This window comes from Orcinus orca, chromosome 12, assembly GCF_937001465.1.
Source record: "Orcinus orca chromosome 12, mOrcOrc1.1, whole genome shotgun sequence".
Lineage (NCBI taxonomy): Eukaryota > Metazoa > Chordata > Mammalia > Artiodactyla > Delphinidae > Orcinus > Orcinus orca.
The window spans coordinates 77,008,240-77,027,506 of record NC_064570.1 but is presented as its reverse complement, the minus strand read 5'-3'; the positions used below and the strand labels follow the sequence as shown (position 1 = coordinate 77,027,506).

Sequence of the window (19,267 nt, the reverse complement as noted above, 5' to 3'; positions counted from 1 at the left end):
ATATGACTCACAGGTATGTCCCTTATAAAAACAGTAAAACTTAAATGACAGAAGATCTGAGCTCTAATCAGTATATACGGCGGCGGCGTGAGGGCCGAAGAAATGCCAAATTTCCCGCCCCCCACCCCCCCACCCCCGCTCCCAAAAGCGGAACAGCAAGTTTGCTGCACAGGGAGGTTACTACCCTCCTAAGGCAGCCCAACCCGGGGCGACCGGGGCTGCAGGCGAAGTCGCCTGCTCCCTCCCTCCGCAACGACGCCGCCTCGTCCCGCCCGCCCTCCCCACCTCTCGGGGTCCTCGCCCCCTGCCCGAACAACACTCCCCCTCCCGGAACGGATTCCCGCGGCGGCCGGACTGCACGCTGCCCGCACGCAGTCCACGGGGGTGCGCTGCAGGCGCCTGGAGCAATAACCCCCGCGAAGGAGGCCGTTTCGCTGGGGGGTAGGAACGAGGGCTGTGGGCCAGGCCCGGGACGGCCCCTCCCCGCGCCGCCGCGCGCCCTCCAGGTCCCGGAGGCTCGGCGCCGCGGGTCGGCGCGAGGACTGGCGGGGCGGCCCCGCGCCGAGCGCCCCCTCCCGGCGCGCCCGCGCCCGCGCCCCGCCCGCCGGCCCGCGGCGCCCCCGCCCCCTCGGGCGCTCCGTAGCCGTGACGTGCGCGCGGCGGGGCTGGGGACTCGGCGGGTTGCCGGCCGGCGGGCGGAGACGGACCCGGGATCTGTCCGAGCAGGAAGCGAGCTGGAGACCGGTCACCGCCGCCGCCCCGTCCCGGTGCCGGTCCGCGTCGTCGCCCTCTCTCCTCGCCCGCCACATCCCTCCCTTCCCCCCCCCCCCCCACGCCTCACCGGCGACAGGTAGCCCCGCCGCCGCGCACCTGCCCTCGCGTTCGCACCGGTGAGTGCCCCGGGACGCCCGCGGTGGGGCGTCGGCGCCGGGGCCCCACTTCCCGGAGCCTCGCTCCCCCAACCTGGCCTTGCTTCGGGGCCTCCTCTCGCCGCCCGGGGCAGACGAGCTGGCTCGGTTCATCTCCCGGGGACGCCGGGGGTGAAGCAGGTGATGAGTGGGCCCGGGCGGCGGCGGCTCCCGGTAGCGCAGGGGTGGGTCTCATTTCCACAGGACAATGAGTCTTCTTTCAAGAGTCTGTTACCACCAGGATGCCTTCGGGTATCTTCTCTGGCTTCCAGGTAGAAGCTGAGCCCTCAGGTGTCCAGCTCTGACCTGGACGTCCCGTGATAGTTTTCTCTTTCGTAAACAGGCTTAAAATTCAGTGCAGGAATAGTGCTTTTTGTTCTGGGATGTGAGGATCAGCTGCTGTCCCAATTAGTTTAATCTTGTAGGAGCCCAGGTTGGGACTGTATAAAGCTGTATTTTTAGTCTTTAGTTGGTCAAGTATTTTGGGTACGTTAATTTATATATCTGCTACTGAACAAGAGATTTTTACATTTTTTAATTCCCAAAACTCTTTAAAACGATTAAAAAGATCAAACTCTGGGGTAAGAAAATAATTTGATAGGGTTATTACTAGAACATCCGTGTCAGAATTATTTCCATACAGGTTTAGAAAACGTGTTACATTTTATCTGGGGTGAAGTTTGTAGTGGAGGAATGCTTAAATCCTAATCTACAGATCTAAGGAGCTAGGAACACTGCCCCAATAGGCTGCTGTACCTGGTAGATAAAAGTTTTCCTTGTTATGCTCTGGCGGTGTAGATGCAATATAGCTAAATGTCGTCAGGGTTTGAGAGTTTAAAAGGTTAATATTCTTAAGATTTAGCTGAGCACTGTTCACACGATAAAATGTGAATCTTGAACTTGGGCTGGTAATAGTCATGGTACAAAGGTTGACAGCAAAAGGACATTTCTGTACAAATTAACTAAGATGTCTTGGGTTGTGGTTTGCATTGGAAATTGTTTAGTGAAAAAATTACCTTGGTGTCTTTTACTATTAATTTTAGAAACACCACAAATTGGTCTATAGCCAGAGCTTGAAACAAAGCAGCCTTTTAAAATAACTCATTGACTTTTAAATATCCACCTCATTTAGAGTATTTTCAGTTGTGCAGAATTACTTGCATAGCAGTAAACAGAAGTTACTTTAGTCTTATTCAGGTTTGCCTGTTGCATTTGTATGTTCTGTGTGACATGCTATTTAATTGTTGGCTTTTTAAGTTACATTTTAGTTTTCAAAAACTAATTTTAAAAGGGAGTAATGGAAGTGATAAGCAACTTTAAGAAAAGATTATGATTAAAAACTCACTATGTATGTAATATTTAAAAGTATAATATACATATATTCTTCATTAGTGCTTGGAAACGTGGACAAGAAAAATATAATAAGCTATTGCAATATTTAATGTAAATTCATGCAAGGTCTTAAAAATATCATAAATCATAACCCATGGAACTCATCTGAAATGGATTTTTTTCTCTGTTTATGTTTGTGTGATCAAGTTTTAAAATAACAGTGGCCAGGAAATCTGAGAGAAGCTGAAGGCTCTTTTTTCATCCTGTTGTGACTTTGCCTGGAGACTGTGGTGTATTATGTAGCCCATTGTTTAGACAACGGGCTGTCTCAGGGTTCTAAAAATACAACTAAAATTTAAAAAAAATTTGACTATGTGAGGTTTGAATAAATATAAGCACCCCAGACATTAAAAAAAAAAATAACTGATTTTCAGTCTGCTGATAATTGAATCCCCATGTCTGTTATGTAAAATGTCAGTTTTATAAAGATGTTTAACCTTTGTGAATTTTTTATTTCTATATATTAAAACATTTTAAGTAAAAGATTGAAAAATGTATGACAAGTGTAATAAATCTCATACAGTTTAATTTTGATCTTTACAATGAGACATTTGGTAGTAATGTGACTGGCCCTTTAGTAGGATAAGATCGTCACCCATTTATTAGGCATCTGCCATAATCAGAACACTAACTGAGGAACTTGATCTGCAAGATAATTTTCAAGGTTGGTGGTCTTGTCCTTTTTACACATGAGGAAATTTAGGCTCAGAGAATTGAATATTTGCTCAAGGTCATGAGGTCATGTAGCTCCAGGGAGAGTCTGGATTCACACCCAAGTCTTCTGACCATAAAACCTCAGTCCTTTCCACCAGAGCAGGTTGCCTTAATCTCAGTGCAATTGGTAGACTATTCTGGTAAACCTGCAGAACTGGTATTGTGTTAAAGAATGTAACTGGAGGTTTGAACAAGGTACAGAGGAGTGACATTAAGAAGGGCCAGGAATGGGGCTCGGAATTAATTTTGAATTCTGTGTCTGTTTCTTCATTCTTAAGTAGACAGCCTTGAACAATGATATGATGTTGCTTTATCATTTCTGGAGTAAATTCCAGAATATTATACATACTGTGCACTTTTAATTTTGATGGGCTGTAGGAACTAGAATTAGGCTGTAATGTAACACTGGTTTTCATTGTAGCTTAAGTGAATAATGTAATGTACCTGGTTAGGGTAGAACTTAAAAATGAGATAGGTTATTGCCTGTAAATGCAGTAGCTGCCTTTTAAATGTTATGTAATTAACTGTGTAATACTAAGGGGAAAAATGGTTTTCAGATTATGATTAAATTGTGACCTGTTAGATCAGGACAATTTTTTTTTTTTAATGTCCTGTGTTTATTTCAGGAATGTCCCTTGAGCTGTAATAGACACAAAGAACAAAGTGAGCACACAAAGTCCATCTTTTGTAGCAAATGAGTCATTTCAGCAGTAGAATGTAGTTGGCTAAATGAACAGAAAATTGGTAGGAAGGCTCAGTTGGGTGACTTCTGTTACGGGTATGTCTTTGTTTTGAACTATTAGGAAGGATACTCATATTCAACTGTAAATACAAAACCATCATCCAAGGGCTTAATGTAAATTATTAATGGATGATCTGTAACACATCTGCTTTCGTGTGTGTGTGTGTGTGTGTGTGTGTGTGTGTAGATAATCAAGAACTAACTAAAGTTAAATAAGCTTAATTCTGTTTTTGAGGCATTATATAATGTTCAGAGGAACCAGGATGTTCTACATTTAAAACAGTTATGCTTTTATTTGACAGATTTAGTGGACTGTTAATAATCTTAAAATATAAGTATATCGTCCTACTTATGGTTTTCAAAAATAAGCTTTCTTTTCTCATTGAGTAGTGTAAGAATGACATAGTGGTTTGAGAAATGACCACAAGTCCAGCAAAAGTTCTCCCTGTGAGTACTGAAGTATGGGAAGTAAAACCAGAACAGATCTGGCATCTTTAGAAACCTTGCTAGTGTTGAAGAGAGGGGAAGTCCTTTTCTATTTATAAAACCTGTCTCTTCCAGTGAAACCAAAATACTGAAGCACATTCCTTAGGTGATATTCACATGCCTGCTGAGTAATGTGGGCAAAGCAAGGTGGTGCTCCTGGCAAAACCACAGGCATCTTTTATGCACCTTACATCACTTGTCATTTTATTTGAAGGTAACCTGCTGCTTAAGCTTTACAAGGTAAGGTATTACATATCACAGAATTTAAAAAATTTCTGTTATATGTGGATGAGCATCTTTTTCAACAGATATTTATCGATGGTTCATTGTGTTTAAAATATAGCTGTTGATGGGAACTGGTTCTTCCCTGTTGTGGCAGATCTTTGGATCTAGGAAATAGGAGGAGTGGGACAGATGTGAAAAGAAAGATAAACAGAAACATCCATTTAAAACCTGAAGCTGTTTATGTCAGAAGTTAACACCCTACGTGAATGACGCTTTACTCTTTTGGAAATCGTTTTATGTACATTTGGTCCTAGAACAACTTGATGAAGTAGATGTGGTACATCTGTTCTTATTCTGCACATGAGAAAATGGAGACACAAAAATAAGTACTTTGTTCAAGGTCACAAGTGAGGCTGCTTAGAAGCGTCACTGAGAATGGAACTGCTATCTGTGTGTTCCCAGAGTCCTCCCTCCCCCAGGTCTCTAACTCCTAGATTTAGTAAGGGTTAACCCTCAGCAGTGACTTATTTCATTTTGTGGATTTAATTCAGATGGTTCAGGCAATTCTGAATAGTCAGGATAGCTAAAGTGATAATTATTAAATACGTCGTTACACTTTTTTCTTCTTTTTTTTTAACGTCAGGTAGAAGGTGAGCATGATGTAGTATTATGGAACTACTTTAACATTTTTAATAGATTAATGGAGTCGAGGTTGGTAATTAACTTTTCTAGTAGCAGTGTTTTTAAGGGAAAGCCAACAATTAGTGTTAAAAAAGGAGAAAAATATTCTGGAGGAATTTTGAAAATAAGTTTTATTATTTGGCACATTGATATTGATCTGATTATTCTTGCTTTTGTAAAGACTCACTAATGAGCTAAGGTGTGTCTCAGTTGGTACCTTTATGCCTTCATTCATTTCACAGATATTTGAGTGTCTGTCATGGGCCAGGCACTGTTCTGAGTGCCGACGATAAGGTGATAAAACCAAGTCCTTGTACTGAGTGACATTTTGTTGTTGTTTTGAATTAAGTTAATTATAGACTCATCATTCTAGTATGTGATTAACAGGGCTGACCCTAAAGTTGGGAAATAGTTGTCAAAGTGGTACAATTTGAGGGCTGCTAAAAGCCTCATTTGCTCTAAAATATTCTACTCCTGGCCTTTAGTCCACTGAGTTACAGCACTGTTACCAGTTGCTTCCTGATAAATAAGAATATGTTCCATCTTTTATCACAGTTTCAGGAAATAAGGCTGAGAGAAAGTAAATGGGACCCAGGACTGATAATGTTGGCTTTCGTAAGAGAGTGGGTTGGCAAAGTATAATTTTAGTAGCCGCTGTTGTTTATTGAGCTCTTGCTGTGTGTCAGGTACTATGTCAAGCAAGTACTTTATGTACGGTAGCTCAGTTAATCACTATGTCGGACTTCCCTGGTGGCACAGTGGTTAAGAATCCGCCTGCCAATGCAGGGGACACGGGTTCGAGCCCTGGTCAGGGAAGATCCCACATGCCGCGGAGCAACTGAGCCCGTGCACCACAACTACTGAGCCTGCGCTCTAGAGCCCGCAAGCCACAACTACTGAACCTGCAAGGCACAACTACTGAGCCCATGCACCTAGAGCCCGTGTTCCGCAACAAGAGAAGCCACCGCAATGAGAAGCCCGCGCACCGCAATGAAGAGTAGACCGCGTGCAGCAACGAAGACCCAGCGCAGCCAAAAATAAATAAATAGAAGACATTAAAAAAAAAATCACTATGTCACCTCAGTGCACTTGGCATTAAGACTCTTGTGTCTTAGGAGAGAGAGGCACAGGGATGTTAAACTCGCTCAAGCTCCCAGCCAGTACTTGGTGGAGCTGGGATTGGATCCCTTGTCGTCCTTAGCATGTGGTTGTAGATACTCATGTGGAAAGCATGCGGGTAGACTTGCGACGTGCCACCAGTATGTCATGGCACACCATGTAGGTGGAAGGGCTTGGTGAGCGAGGGATGGGTGCGGTGGGAGTTGGGGGGATGGGGCGTTATTGCTTGCCCATCTGCTGGCCCCTCAGACTTAGCCTCTGTATTCCAGCCCCCAGGTTCCAGAGTTGCATTTGTGCATAAGTGCTTGCTTGTCCGCCTCCAGGGTAAGAGGACAGGCAGAGGTGAGGGGATCCTGGTTTTGCCACTTATTAGCCGGGTCAGATTACTTAGTTTCTCTGGGCTTCAGTTAGTAAAATGGGGGCTACAATATTACTTACCTGGTGTGGTTCTCGTGAGGACTGGATTAGACACTAATACATGGAAAGCACATATCACACTGGCACATAGCTAGTGTCCATTATTATTGTTACTGTTTTGGCTGCTTTTTCTTTTCCATGTTTAATGTGGAATGTTCATCCAAAAGGAAAAAAGCTGTGTATTGGAGATTTGGGTGAAATCTTGAAGTTGACCAGTTTCAAGTAGTTCTGAAATTTAGGTGCGTACCAAGAATTATCCGGGGAACTAGTAAAAACACGTCAGAGAGATGTGGGTGGGGCATGGGCAGTAGCATTTTAACAAGTTTCTGAGTTGATTTATTTGTGTACCAACATTTGAGAACCACTGGTTGAAAGCTTTTCTTCATCCTCTGCTTTGGGAGGGTGTTGGCAATAACAGCAAAAAGTTGCTCGGATTAACCAGGCAGCATATGGTAAAAGGAAGTGAAATATCGGTTACCAGAATCTCTTCATTGATTTTCTTTCTTCTTTTAAGCTTATTTGGAGCTCATAGCATTTATCTTGAGATGACAATGCAGTGTTAAATTTCACACCTAAATTTAACTGTAGTGAGTATTTCAGCTTATTAACCAGCTTCATTTGGAAGTGAGCTACTTATATTTAATTTTTAAACGACTATACAAATAGCAGTAACATATAAGTAATGCTCGTTTAGATCTTAAGACCTTTTTGAACTATTTGTTTGGTTGCACTGGGTCTTAGTTGTGGCCCGTGGGCTCCTTAGTTGTGGCACGCAGACTCCTTAGTTGTGGCATGCGGACTCTTGGTTGTGGCATGCATGGGGGATCTAGTTCCCCGACCAGGGATAGAACCCGGGCCCCCTGCATTGGGAGTGCAGAGTCTTATCCACTGTGCCACCAGGGAAGTCCCCTTTTTAATTGGATTTCTTTAGATAATGTACTGTTTTGAATAACTAGACTTGGTCTTGTTAGCCACAGCAGGCGAGGTCCCAGCAGGAAAGAGATTTCATCCCGGATGGTGCAGATGAAGAGACTGCAGGGGCAGGGAGCAAGCATGGGGTGGTGAAGCACCCAGGGAATAGCAATGGTGAGAAGCCCTTAACTCTCTGGAGGTCTCGGAAGCAGAGAGCTGGCCTTGAGGAGGAGGCTGGGTGGGGCTGAGGCTTTGAGGCGTCCTGGTGGGGAAGGGGGAAGTCACCAGTTTGAGACTGGTGACTTTGCTAGAAGGCAGCTGGGGAGCCTAGGTTAGCCTAGCTCTGTGCCGGCTTATCCTCCCAGGGCAGGGGCAGAGCAGAACAGGGGTGGAGGTGCAGTGGAGGATAACTCGGGCATCCATTGGAACTTTGGGAATTTGTAGCATTGCCTTGGTGCATTTTAAATCGCTTGTAGCATTGTGATATATCTGCAAAGTGCTTGAGACTACCTGTCTTTTTTTTTTTTTTTTTTTTGGTCGTATGCGGGCCTCTCACTGTTGTGGCCTCTCCCGTTGCGGAGCACAGGCTCCGGACGCGCAGGCTCAGCGGCCATGGCTCACGGGCCCAGCCGCTCCGCGGCATGTGGGATCTTCCTGGATCAGGGCACGAACCCGTGTCCGCTGCATTGGCAGGCGGACTCTCAACCACTGCGCCACCAGGGAAGCCCTCACTTTCTCATTTAATCAAACAGTTATTTCAGGAAATTTGATGGTCCATGTAACCCGATGAAAAACATAATCTAGGTCGGTTAACATAAAGCACTTTTATTAATATGTTGTTATGCCTTAATGAGGTTTTCTGAAATTTTCTTCATCAGGTAGTCTTGTTTTGATAGAATAAATGTTTTTCATTAAAAATAGCTTTTAATAAGTTTAAAATATTTTGGCAAGAAAAGTCCCTTGCCTTCTGGAAATTATACTTCCCGTTCACCTGGACTCTTGAGCGCAAGAACACCAGGACACAGTTCATAGAAGTTGGACTCTTATGACATAATTGTTCTTCCTCCCCAAGTCCTTTTAAAGACGCATTAAATTCCTGTATAAATCTGTCGCAGTTTGCTGTTATTCAACTGTCTTCTGCTAATGCCAGTTTTACCTAGTTAATCTGATATCTGGCTAAAAGTCTAAGTCCATGCTCTTCAGTTTGGATAGATTCCTGAGGATTACTAAAGAAAAACATTTCTCTCCTTAAAGAGATGGTATGAAGGTCCCTAGTGTCTGAGCATTACTCCCCCCAAAACAATTAGAATAGTTGGTATGTCTTCTCTTGAGGGTTCCGGGGGAAAAAGAGTCCAAGATTTTACTCAGATTAAGCAGCAGCTAGACTGGGTCTTGTTCACAGTTTCCAGAAAAGGAGAGCAAATTAATCAGTCACCAGCACCTGGCTGTGAGACTTGACCATACAAGTAAAGGCTACATGTAAATGTTATATTTGGATTTTGTTTTGTTTTGTTTTTTGGAACAAATAAGTGTCTCAGCTTGTCTTTAAAAGAGTATGGTGGAAAACAGAAAAAGGTTTGGAATAAGCAAAATAGCTCCTATGCTTGGAAATCATACATTTAGATTTTATTTTTCTGTAAGTGGGCCTTTTTCTTTCTTTAAAAGGGGAGAGTTCAAACTTTTGTGGAATCTTCTGAAAACGTATTGTTTATTTCGATTTGATGCTGATAGAATTAGTATCCCGCAGGAAAGAATTGAGGCTGTCGGTTTTTCCTTGTTATGCTCTTTGAATTTCCCTGATTTGAGGATTGAGTTCTTCCAGAGAGAACTTTTCTCTGGTTCCTTGTTATTTTTTTTCTAAAATTAGATGAAACAGCTGTGTTTTGGTTTGTGGGCAAGATTTGCTGTCTGTTATCCTGGTATTTTGCAGAAGAACAAAGTATACATGTGTATGTGTTTTGAAGAGGAATGAATTAGTTTCTCTGCTTTTCTGGTCTATCATTATTGAGTTGAAGATGAGAACAGCAAGACGGTTTATGTATCTGTTGTGCTTGAGGGGAGGGGAGGAGAACTGAATGAATTTGAACATATGACCAGATTCACTTCAGATGTTTTAGAAGCCAGAGAAAAAAAGTTCAGTCAGAATTTTGTATTTTCTAGAGATAGATTCTACTGATAAGTTTGTTTTTTTGAAGGGGGTGCAGCATAAATTAGGAATTTATAAACTAGTTTAATTTGGTGATTTTAATGAGTTATTAGCAAAAATGGAGATAGTCTTACGGCTGCACACAAGAATGCTAGTGTGTCAGAAGGTGGTCTATTATTTATTAAAAGTGTGCTTCTGGAACTGGTCCAGAATCTCATGCACTTTGGTCCTATTCTCTACGATTCTGTTTGGCAGCAACATTGACCTAGATTATTTTCGGGACATACAGACACCTGAGTACATCAGCAAGCTTGAACAGTGGAAGGTGGCCATATATTATGACGATGCTTTGAAGGAGTGGCCCCAAATGACCCTAGAACAGTACGGTTCTAATAGTTCTTGAGGGCCAGTGATATGCCACCACTGGGTACTTTACAGTCCTGGTCTCATTTAATTCTAATGGTGACCCGTGTGATGGCTTTTCTTACCCCATTTTGCAGCTGAGAGAACTGAGGTCTAAGTAACTTGCTGAGGTGACACAAGTAGTGAGAGGCAGGGCTGAGAGGACGTTCAGGTGGCCTGGATCCAGAGCCTTTGCCCGATTTAGAATTTTAGGTTACCTTTCTCTGTGTGTTCTTTTAAAGAGTCAACAAACCCTTCAGGATTAAGCTGTTCTTCCTTCTCTGCCTAAATAAGGGTGGTAACACCCTGACATTCGGGCGGCAGTTGCTTGATGTCAAGTTCAGGGCGCATAGGTCCTCTGCAACACCCTTGGGTGTCCCCACCCGCTGGTCCTTGCTGTTCAGAGGGCTCCAGCCTCTCCTAGGACTGATGAGAAGGGGGACTTTGTGGACAGGTAGGGTCTAAACCATTCTGGATGCGTTTTAAACCCCTGAACAACTACCCCTTTTACTTACATCATTAATTTGCTTTAAACAAATGTATTGCTGTAAAGTTTTGTGTAAATTAAATAAATAATTAAATTATATATATTTTTATTATCCTTGGAAAGCTGCTTGTTTAAAGGATCCCGACAGTGACTTCTTTTGTAAAGGGAAGAATCTTTTTGTCAAACAAATGATTGTTTTCTAGATTATACTAACAAGTATGGATCTTTCCCATGTTACCTTTGCATAAACATGGGTGATTTGGCTAAACACACATTTCATATAAATATGCCTAAATTAAGTGTGACTTCATATTGTGCTTGGTACTGTTAATAAAGAGGGATTGGTTAATGGTTTTCTTTTTTTAAAACAGATGCTATTTGTTGAATTTGTACTAAAATGTACTATAGTAGGCTTATCTCGACTAAGAATAATGTTCTTTTAAGCAGTAGATTGAGGTTCAATATATAGCACAACAGTAAATTCTTTTTGTGTCATAAAATTTATTAGGTAAATGTTAATGTTCTGTTTAAATGCTAAAATTGGTGTTTTACGAGTCTGAAATACATTCTCTGAAAATAACAGGCAAAGTTTAGAGTGAGAGTTTTTTAAAAAAATTGTTATGGTTGAAAGGCAGACAAGCTGTTGTTTGGAAAACATAATTTTCATGTAGCCCTGGGTGAAATATTTATTTCCTGTACCTAATACCTTGCTAATGAGGCTGTGAACCCAGTTCCATTGTAATCTGTGTTCTGTCCCTGAACATGCAACAGAGACTACTCTGTAACCTCCTAATTAATAGATCCAGTGGCCTCATTTAGATCATTATTCTTTTCCAACCTCTTCGGCTACTGAGCAACTAATCTTCCTTGAATTCTTTCTTCTGAGCGCCTGTGGTCATGCACTTCGCAGGTCTCCAGTTTTTCCTGTTTGGTTTTTACTGCGTGATTTTGTCGGCCCATGTGTTTACTGTTCATGTGTCATAAAATCCTGTGCGTGGCACTTTGCTCTACTTGCTCTGTTCTTATTTCTGATAATTATATCAGCTCCATGCTTCTGACTCTTATGCAGAATTCCCCCCAGATTTCTTTTTTTTTTTAAATTAATTTATTTTCGGCTGTGTTGGGTCTTCGTGGCTGCGTGTGGGCTTTCTCTAGTTGCGGTGAGGAGGGGCTACTGTTTGTTGTGGTGCGTGGGCTTCTCATTGCGGTGGCTTTTTTTGTTGCGGAGCACAGTCTGTAGGCGCACGGGCTTCAGTAGTTGTGGTGCATGGGCTCAGTAGTTGTGGCTCGTGGGCTTCGTTGCTCCGCGGCATGTGGAATCTTCCCGGACCAGGGCTCGAACCCGTGTCCCCTGCATTGGCAGGCGGATTCTTAATCACTGCGCCATCAAGGAAGCCCAATTCCCCCCAAATTTCTTTCTGTATAATCTTGACCAGCATTTCCAAATTGATGCTCCAGACATCTTAAAATTTCACATACTTCCTTCAGAGCCCTCCTCGCAGAAACTGCCTCTCCTCCTGTTTCCCTTATGATGCCCTCATTACCCTAATTGTTCATGCTCAGAAATTTTACTCACGTTTTCCCGTTTCACTTGTCATATTCTGTCAGTTGCCAAACCCTGTTCCGCTTCCGGAAGGTTGGCCGTCACTTTCCTCCCCCTCTGACCGAGTGCTGGCCTCACTCCTTTTTCTCTCATACGTAGTTCCCTATGTTTGGCCCTTTCCCTCAGTGTACAGTCTGTCCTGTGCATTGCCGTTAGAGTTCCATTTCAAAGTAGAAATCTGATTGTAATAATCCCTTGCTCAATAAGAATCCCTGTTAGCCCTTTATTAATACATTGGATGGTCCAGACTTTCACTGTGGGATCTGAAACCCTTTGAGGCCTGATCTCTTGCCCCACATTTCCACCTCAGTACTCGTCACACTTCTGCCATTGTCCTGTGCTCTGGCCCCATCGACATGTTCCGCAGACATGTCCCCGTTCTCCCACCTCCTTACTCTTGTTCAAACAGGCCTTTGTCTGGAATACTTTCCTTTAGTCAGGCTTACCCATCTCTCAGGACCTGCTTGAATTAAATCTTTCAAAGTCGCTTTCCCCAGTTTACAGTTCGGAGTACACCTGTATTATAGTATTCATCACCAGTTATGTAATATATGTGTATCTTCTTTCATTCCCCACTACTTATCCTAGATCGTGAATGACTGGAGAGTATATGCACTGCCAGCAAATGATTTGGTGAAGTTTTATGTAGATCAGCAGATGTCAGAGGTCTTCGGACTTCTTTACACTCTTAATTATTGAGGACTCTGTAAAGATTTTGCTTATCTACTTGGTTATACCTATTGATATTTACTGTATTAGAAACTTTAAAAATATTTAGTCTATTTAAAGATAATAATATATGCATTTTAACAGAAATGACATATTTTATGGAAAATAGTTACTTTCCAAAACAACAATGAGTGAAAAGAGTGCCACTATTTTACGCTTTTGTAAAACTCCTTCATGTCTGACTTAATAGGAGATAGCTGGGTTGTCATATCTGCTCATGAATTCAGTTTGTTGCATTAATAGAAGATAGCTGGGTTGTCGTATCTGCTCATGAATTCAGTTTGTTGCATTATTTTTTTTTTTGTTGAACTGTGTATGAAGAAAATCTTCCCTCACGTAGATATCTCATTGGGAAAGGAGATATTAGCTTGACCTTTTCAGTTAATGGTGTGTATATTCTTCGATCCTTCACCACCACTAACCAAGTGGTAATTTCTTAAAGTTCCAAAGTGGAATTTTAAGCCATATCAGTGAATTTTCTATACCCTGTTACATTAAAATCCATTGTCCAGTTTTGCACTTTGAATGGATCTTTTACCCACATGTGGTTTTATAATATGGTGTAATGGTCACTTGGAACATACTGTTCCACTGAGTTATGCAGATCTTCGAAATATATGTAATATATTTTGATCTCATCAGAAAAGTCTTTTAAGTATTTAAGCTTAAACAGTATAAGCTGTTGTACGTTCAAGGTGGCAGATGTGGGTTTTCCCAGATTCTGCTTTCACTTGAATCTTATCATTGTCAACAAGTACTGTCAGTTGCTTTCCTTGATGTGACAGCCTTCACTCAAAAAACAAACAAGGGGGGTGGGAGGGAGGGAGATGCAAGAGATATGGGAACATACATATATGTATAACTGATTCACTTGGTTATAAAGCAGAAACTAACACACCATTGTAAAGCAATTATACCCCAATAAAGATGTTAAAAAAAAAAACAAACAAAACCTTGTTTGCCAAAAACTCAAGCTTGAATAACCAAGGTTTGTTAGTCATTCTTTGCAGTGAAAATAGTGTTTCATGAAAAAGAGTCAGTTCCTGAAGGTTACAGCTCAAACACTCCCGGAAATATTTTCCTTGGGGCAACATCATACCTTGTTTTACAGTGGAAGTAGTTTATGCACAATCCCCATTTTGTCATATAGAGTATTAAAAAGATGTGTATTTGAGGATCAAAATGTAATAAAACCAATACATTTTACTGCTTCATCAGAGGTATTCTTTTTCTTATTGAACTATAGTTGACTTACAGTGTTGTGTTAATTACTGCTGTACAGCAAAGAGATGCAGTTACACACACACACACACACACACACATATACATATACACACACACACAGTCTTTTTTTAATACTCTTTTCCAGTATGGTTTATCACAGGATATTGAATAGAGTTCCCTGTGCTGTACAGTAGGACCTTCTTGTTTATCCATCCCATATATAATCATTTGCATCTGCTCATCCCACACTCCCAATCCATCCCTCCCCCACCCCCTTCCCCTTGGCAACCACCAGTCTGTTCTCTGTGTACATGATTCTGTTTCATCGGTAAGTTCATTTGCGTCATATTTTAGATTCCACATATAAGTGATATATGGTATTTGTCTTTCTCTGTCTGACTTACTTCACTAAGTATGATCATCTCTAGTTGCACATCAGAGGTATTCTTACGTGAGGCAGCATCCTTTTGACTGTGACAGCAGTGACCACTGCTACAATTTGGTGCCCCTGCCTTGATTTTAGCTAAAGTGGTAGAAGTTTTACCCATCATTGGTTCTGCAAATGTCTTAGTATTACTTTAAAAACAGTTTTGACCTTGTTGACTCTCTGCAAGGGTCTCAGGGATCTCCAGAGGTTCATTGGCCACACTTGGAGAACCGCTGGTCTAGATCATCGTCCACTGGAGTCGTGTGTTCAGGTTTTCTGTAGACCAGACCTAGAGCCTGGACAGTTAGAATCAGACATTACCCCCCAGTTAATTTAATTCCAATTCCTTATCAAGAAGTTGAGGAAGCCAAGGTTTTGAGAGGTTAAGAGACTTGCTAAGGTCATACAGCCAAATTAGTGGCAGAACTGAAAAGATAATTCCTCTTAATTCAGGAATACCTCTTAATTCAGAATTCATTTTTTCTATCAGTATTGTGCAGTTTAAAAATTTAGAGGTAATTTCAGAGATATTTTGTATAAAGCTATGGCTAGAAAATAAGCATTTCTTTTTAAGCTATAGTATGGATACTGTCCGATGGAATTGTTAGGGGATAGATTTTTGAACTTTGTGACCCAGAACTCTGGGATCAGATTGCATCTATTTTTTTCACCTCTTTTTTTCATCTAGTTGACTATGAAATTGCTTGCTTTGATCAGACGGAAGATTAAGTGAGAAATTGAGATAATTCAGCAATTAGTGTATAATCATTTCTAAGAAAATCAGTTATTTACCGTGGTAAAAATCAATATCATCAGTTTGACATTTGAGAGAGCAGGATATGATTATATAGAAAATTGAAAAGTAACTGAGCATCTTTTGGAGAGTATTTTATTTTTTAATAAATCTTTATTGGAGGATAATTGAATACTGTGTTAGTTTCTGTTGCACGACAAAGCGAATCAGCCATATGCATACACGTGTCCCCATATCCCCTCCCTCTTGCGTCTCCCTCCCACCGTCCCTATCCCACCCCTCTGGGTGGACACAAAGCACGGAGCTGATCTCCCTGTGCTATGCGGCTGCTTCCCACCAGCTATCTGTTTTACATTCGGTAGTGTATATATGTCGATGCTACACTGGAGTTCCTAGGCTATTAGGTAGAGCTGGGTCTTGGTGCTGAGATGAGGAACTGCGTGAGACCTCACTCTGATGAATATTCCCTGGAGTCTGAGGTTCTCTGTTAGTCCAGTGGTTCAGACTCAGAGCTCGCACCGCAGGAGCTTCAGGCCCGCCCCCGGGCTCGTGAACCAAGTTCCTGCAAGCCACCGGTTCACTTTGGGGTTCCTCCTGTCTCCGTGGGCATCGGAGTCCCCTACCAGCGGCTGGCAGGCGCCCTAGTTGTGGGGAGACGCTAACTCCGCATCTTTTCACACCGCCATCTTGACTCCGCCCCCTTGGAGAGTATTTCTTTTAAAAATCATTTTATTGTGGAAAGTTTTAAGCGTATTCAGAAAAGAAGAGCATGTGAACCCCTATGTACCGTCACCCAGATTCAGCAGTTAACAACTCATGGCTAATCTTATTTTACTTTTTTTAAAAAAATCTAATTATTCCCCCTCCCCCTGCATTATTTTGAATCAAATTCCAGATATCATTTAATTCATCATCTATAAGCATTTCAGTTTGTAGGAGAGAGTACTTCCTAAAACTTGTAATTAGGGGGCTTGGTATCTAAAATAAGTTTGAAGTAACCTCTCAGAGGTCTTTTCTAGCCTAACCAACAAAGCCGGAAACACACAAAAACCTCCTCTTTATACCCTGTCATCTCCTTGTTCTTTTGCCTTATTTCTCTTTCCCTTACTATACAAGTTTCTACTAGCTGTTTGTTTTTCCTCTGTTCACTCTTTTATTCACTGCAGTATCATTTCTGCTTCAACTACTGTATACTGAAACTGCTCCGACAGTGCCAGTGCCCTTCCCATTTTCAAATCCATTAGCTTATTTTCAGTTATCAGCCTCTTCTGAACCACTTGATGATGCTGACAACCTCCTCTTGTTCAGACTTCTTTCTCCTTTGGTAAAGTCCTCTCTCCCAGGGTGCTTGCTACCTTTCTGTCTACTTTTCCGCATCGTTCCTTTCTCCCCTATTCTTCCTTTAAAATGTCAGGTTTCTGGCCTCAGTCTTGTTTCTCTTTTACTTATATTAGTGATTCTCTATTCTGTCAGACTTGGGACCCCTTTTTCAAAACAATTGTTTTGTAATACCCCATTTACTACACTGAAATTAAACAATCTACACATACATGTGTATGCATACCTATATACATGTATAATTAAGAATATAGTGATGTAACAAAGAAGTAATTATTATTTGTATTTATCACAAATGTAATATATTAATAAACAATATAATATACATATAACTTAAATATATATTTTATATTAATTAGGTATTAATGCACGTATTTCAGTATGTGAAAGCTTAGATGCTCTTATACTGTAAGTCAGAACAAAGTAATCAGTCTCTAGCATCCGTATGTAAAATAGTCATGAATGCAGCTACTGCAGATTAGACTACTGTAGAGGTATGTTATATTGGTGACTCAAATACCACGATCAGCATTGCTCTGTAACATGGTTTTCTCTGAAATAATAAACATCTTTTGGTAAGGACCCAAATAAAAGTCTTCTCTCAATTTATGTGATATTTTATTTCTGGAAAACTCAGTATATATTAAAACAGTGCAAAAATATTTTAGATTTGATTCTGGGCTCTACTATCTTCTCTAAGTTTGCTATGTATTTTGCCTTCTATATATCATTAATGGCATCAGAATAATTTGAAGTAAAATGTAAAAAGCTCTTTATACCCTTTCCACAGGAGCCATATCAGTTTGAACTGTCCTTTTAGACACTTGTTTTGGCTGCATTAATTTTATTGGATCATCTTCTTTAATTCATTCTTGAATGATATATAACTGTCTTCAAGTGAGACACTGAGACTTTTAAATTGAGTAGAAAATACAAATAATTAGTGAAATTATAAAAACATTCTGATGTAAATTAGAAAATATGAGAGTTGTAAATAGTATATATGTAGTCCTTCCTTCCTTCATTCCTTGAGCCTGCTTCTTCCATCTTTCAGATTTACAATTAAAAAAATTTTTTTAAATTTATTTGGCTGCGTCAGATCTTAGTTGTGGCACGTGGGATCTTCGTTGTGGCACGCGGGCTTCCCTAGTTGCAGTGTGCGGGCTTCTTTCTAGTTGTAGTGCGTGGGCTCCGGAGAGCACGGGCTCTTCATTGCAGCATGTGGGCTCTCTAGTTGTGGTGCACGGGCTTACTTCCCCTGCGGCATGCAGGATCTTAGTTCCCTGACCAGGGATCGAACCTGCATCCCCAGTGTTGGAAGGTGGATTCTTAACCACTGGACCACCAGGGAAGTCTCTGTGGTTCTTTTTAAAAATAGCACATGATTCACAGATTCCACTCAAATTAATAGCCGTTCATTGCACTTAATAATGAATTTATTGAGGACTTTTTAAAAGGCCTTATCTGTTGCAGAATGCATAAATAACTTTTTAAATGTACTTTTAGAATATTAAGGTGCCAATAATCTGCCCTATTTTGGATCTGAATTTAAATACAAGAATTTTTCTTTGTTTTACAAGAGAGATTTGCCCCAGATGTAGATAATTTTTTTTTTTTTTTTACCTTCAAGGGGATTGTGAGTCTGAGAATGAAGAAAGGTTAGAAGTAAATTATTGCCATAAAATATGTTGTTTTGCCATAAAGAGATACTAGAGAGAGAGATTGTCATAAAGATACATAAAGAGATTCCTATTTGAAAAGATGGCCAGAAATAATGTTATCATGTTTATTATTATAGAGTTAAGTATCTGTTGTGCTCTATTTAGTATTTGAACTTCTAAACTACTCCTTTTTATATACGCTTAGTTTTATAGACATTTTCCCATGACTATTATTTGTGTAACTGAAAGCTAGATGCGTTTTAATTGATTTATCTTTCCTGATTTTTTTGATGTCAAATTGACAGTTTAGCTGAACCTTGACAGATAAAAATATAAAGAATCTTAGTGTTGTAAACAACGGTAGTGTAGATGGCTTTGCCCAAGAAATGTATAGAAATATAGACTTACAAGATACGCATATAAGTTAGCAATGCTTTTCCTTACAAAAGTTTTCTTTGAAAAAGGATTCTGCAAAGTGCCCTTTTACTGGCCTCTGCTAAGGTGTGTATATATATTCCAAGAAATTGATTAATGAACAAAAGGGAAAGAAATGAATGAATGTATGTTTTAATTTGATACGTTTATCTATAATTGTTCCTCATCAAAGCTCCAGTATTTACATTTGGACACCAGATGCTAAATGTTTTCTCTGTGAATAAAATTTAAGGGGAAAAAAAAATCAATCAGAGGTACAACCTGAACATTAAAAATTCCCCCGAACTTGTATAAGACAGTATGAAAATTTCCCCTTATTCCTCTCTGCAATATAAATGAGAATTGGGGGTGAATTTCCAAATAATTATTGTATCAACATGAAAGTGATTGAATTTCCATTTGTTTCTGTTAGAAATGAAAGAATAAATTGTATGGTTGTTCTCAAAATCCTGATGCCTGAGCCAC

The 19,267-nt window shown here is 40.8% G+C and overlaps 1 protein-coding gene across 3 annotated transcripts in view; it reads left to right on the top strand.

The window, feature by feature from the left end:
* Nucleotides 1-751: 751 nt before the first annotated feature.
* The window catches only part of MYO6 (myosin VI), a 142,818-nt gene continuing 124,302 nt past the window's right edge, over nucleotides 752-19,267 (top strand). For 2 of the 3 annotated variants that reach the window (XM_049695662.1, XM_033428594.2), the window contains exon 1: nucleotides 752-890. The gene's annotated coding sequence lies outside the window, so the exon portion shown is untranslated. Of the gene's footprint in view, nucleotides 891-927; nucleotides 1,050-19,267 lie in introns of those variants that run through there. The other variant, XM_049695661.1, reaches the window with a different exon arrangement.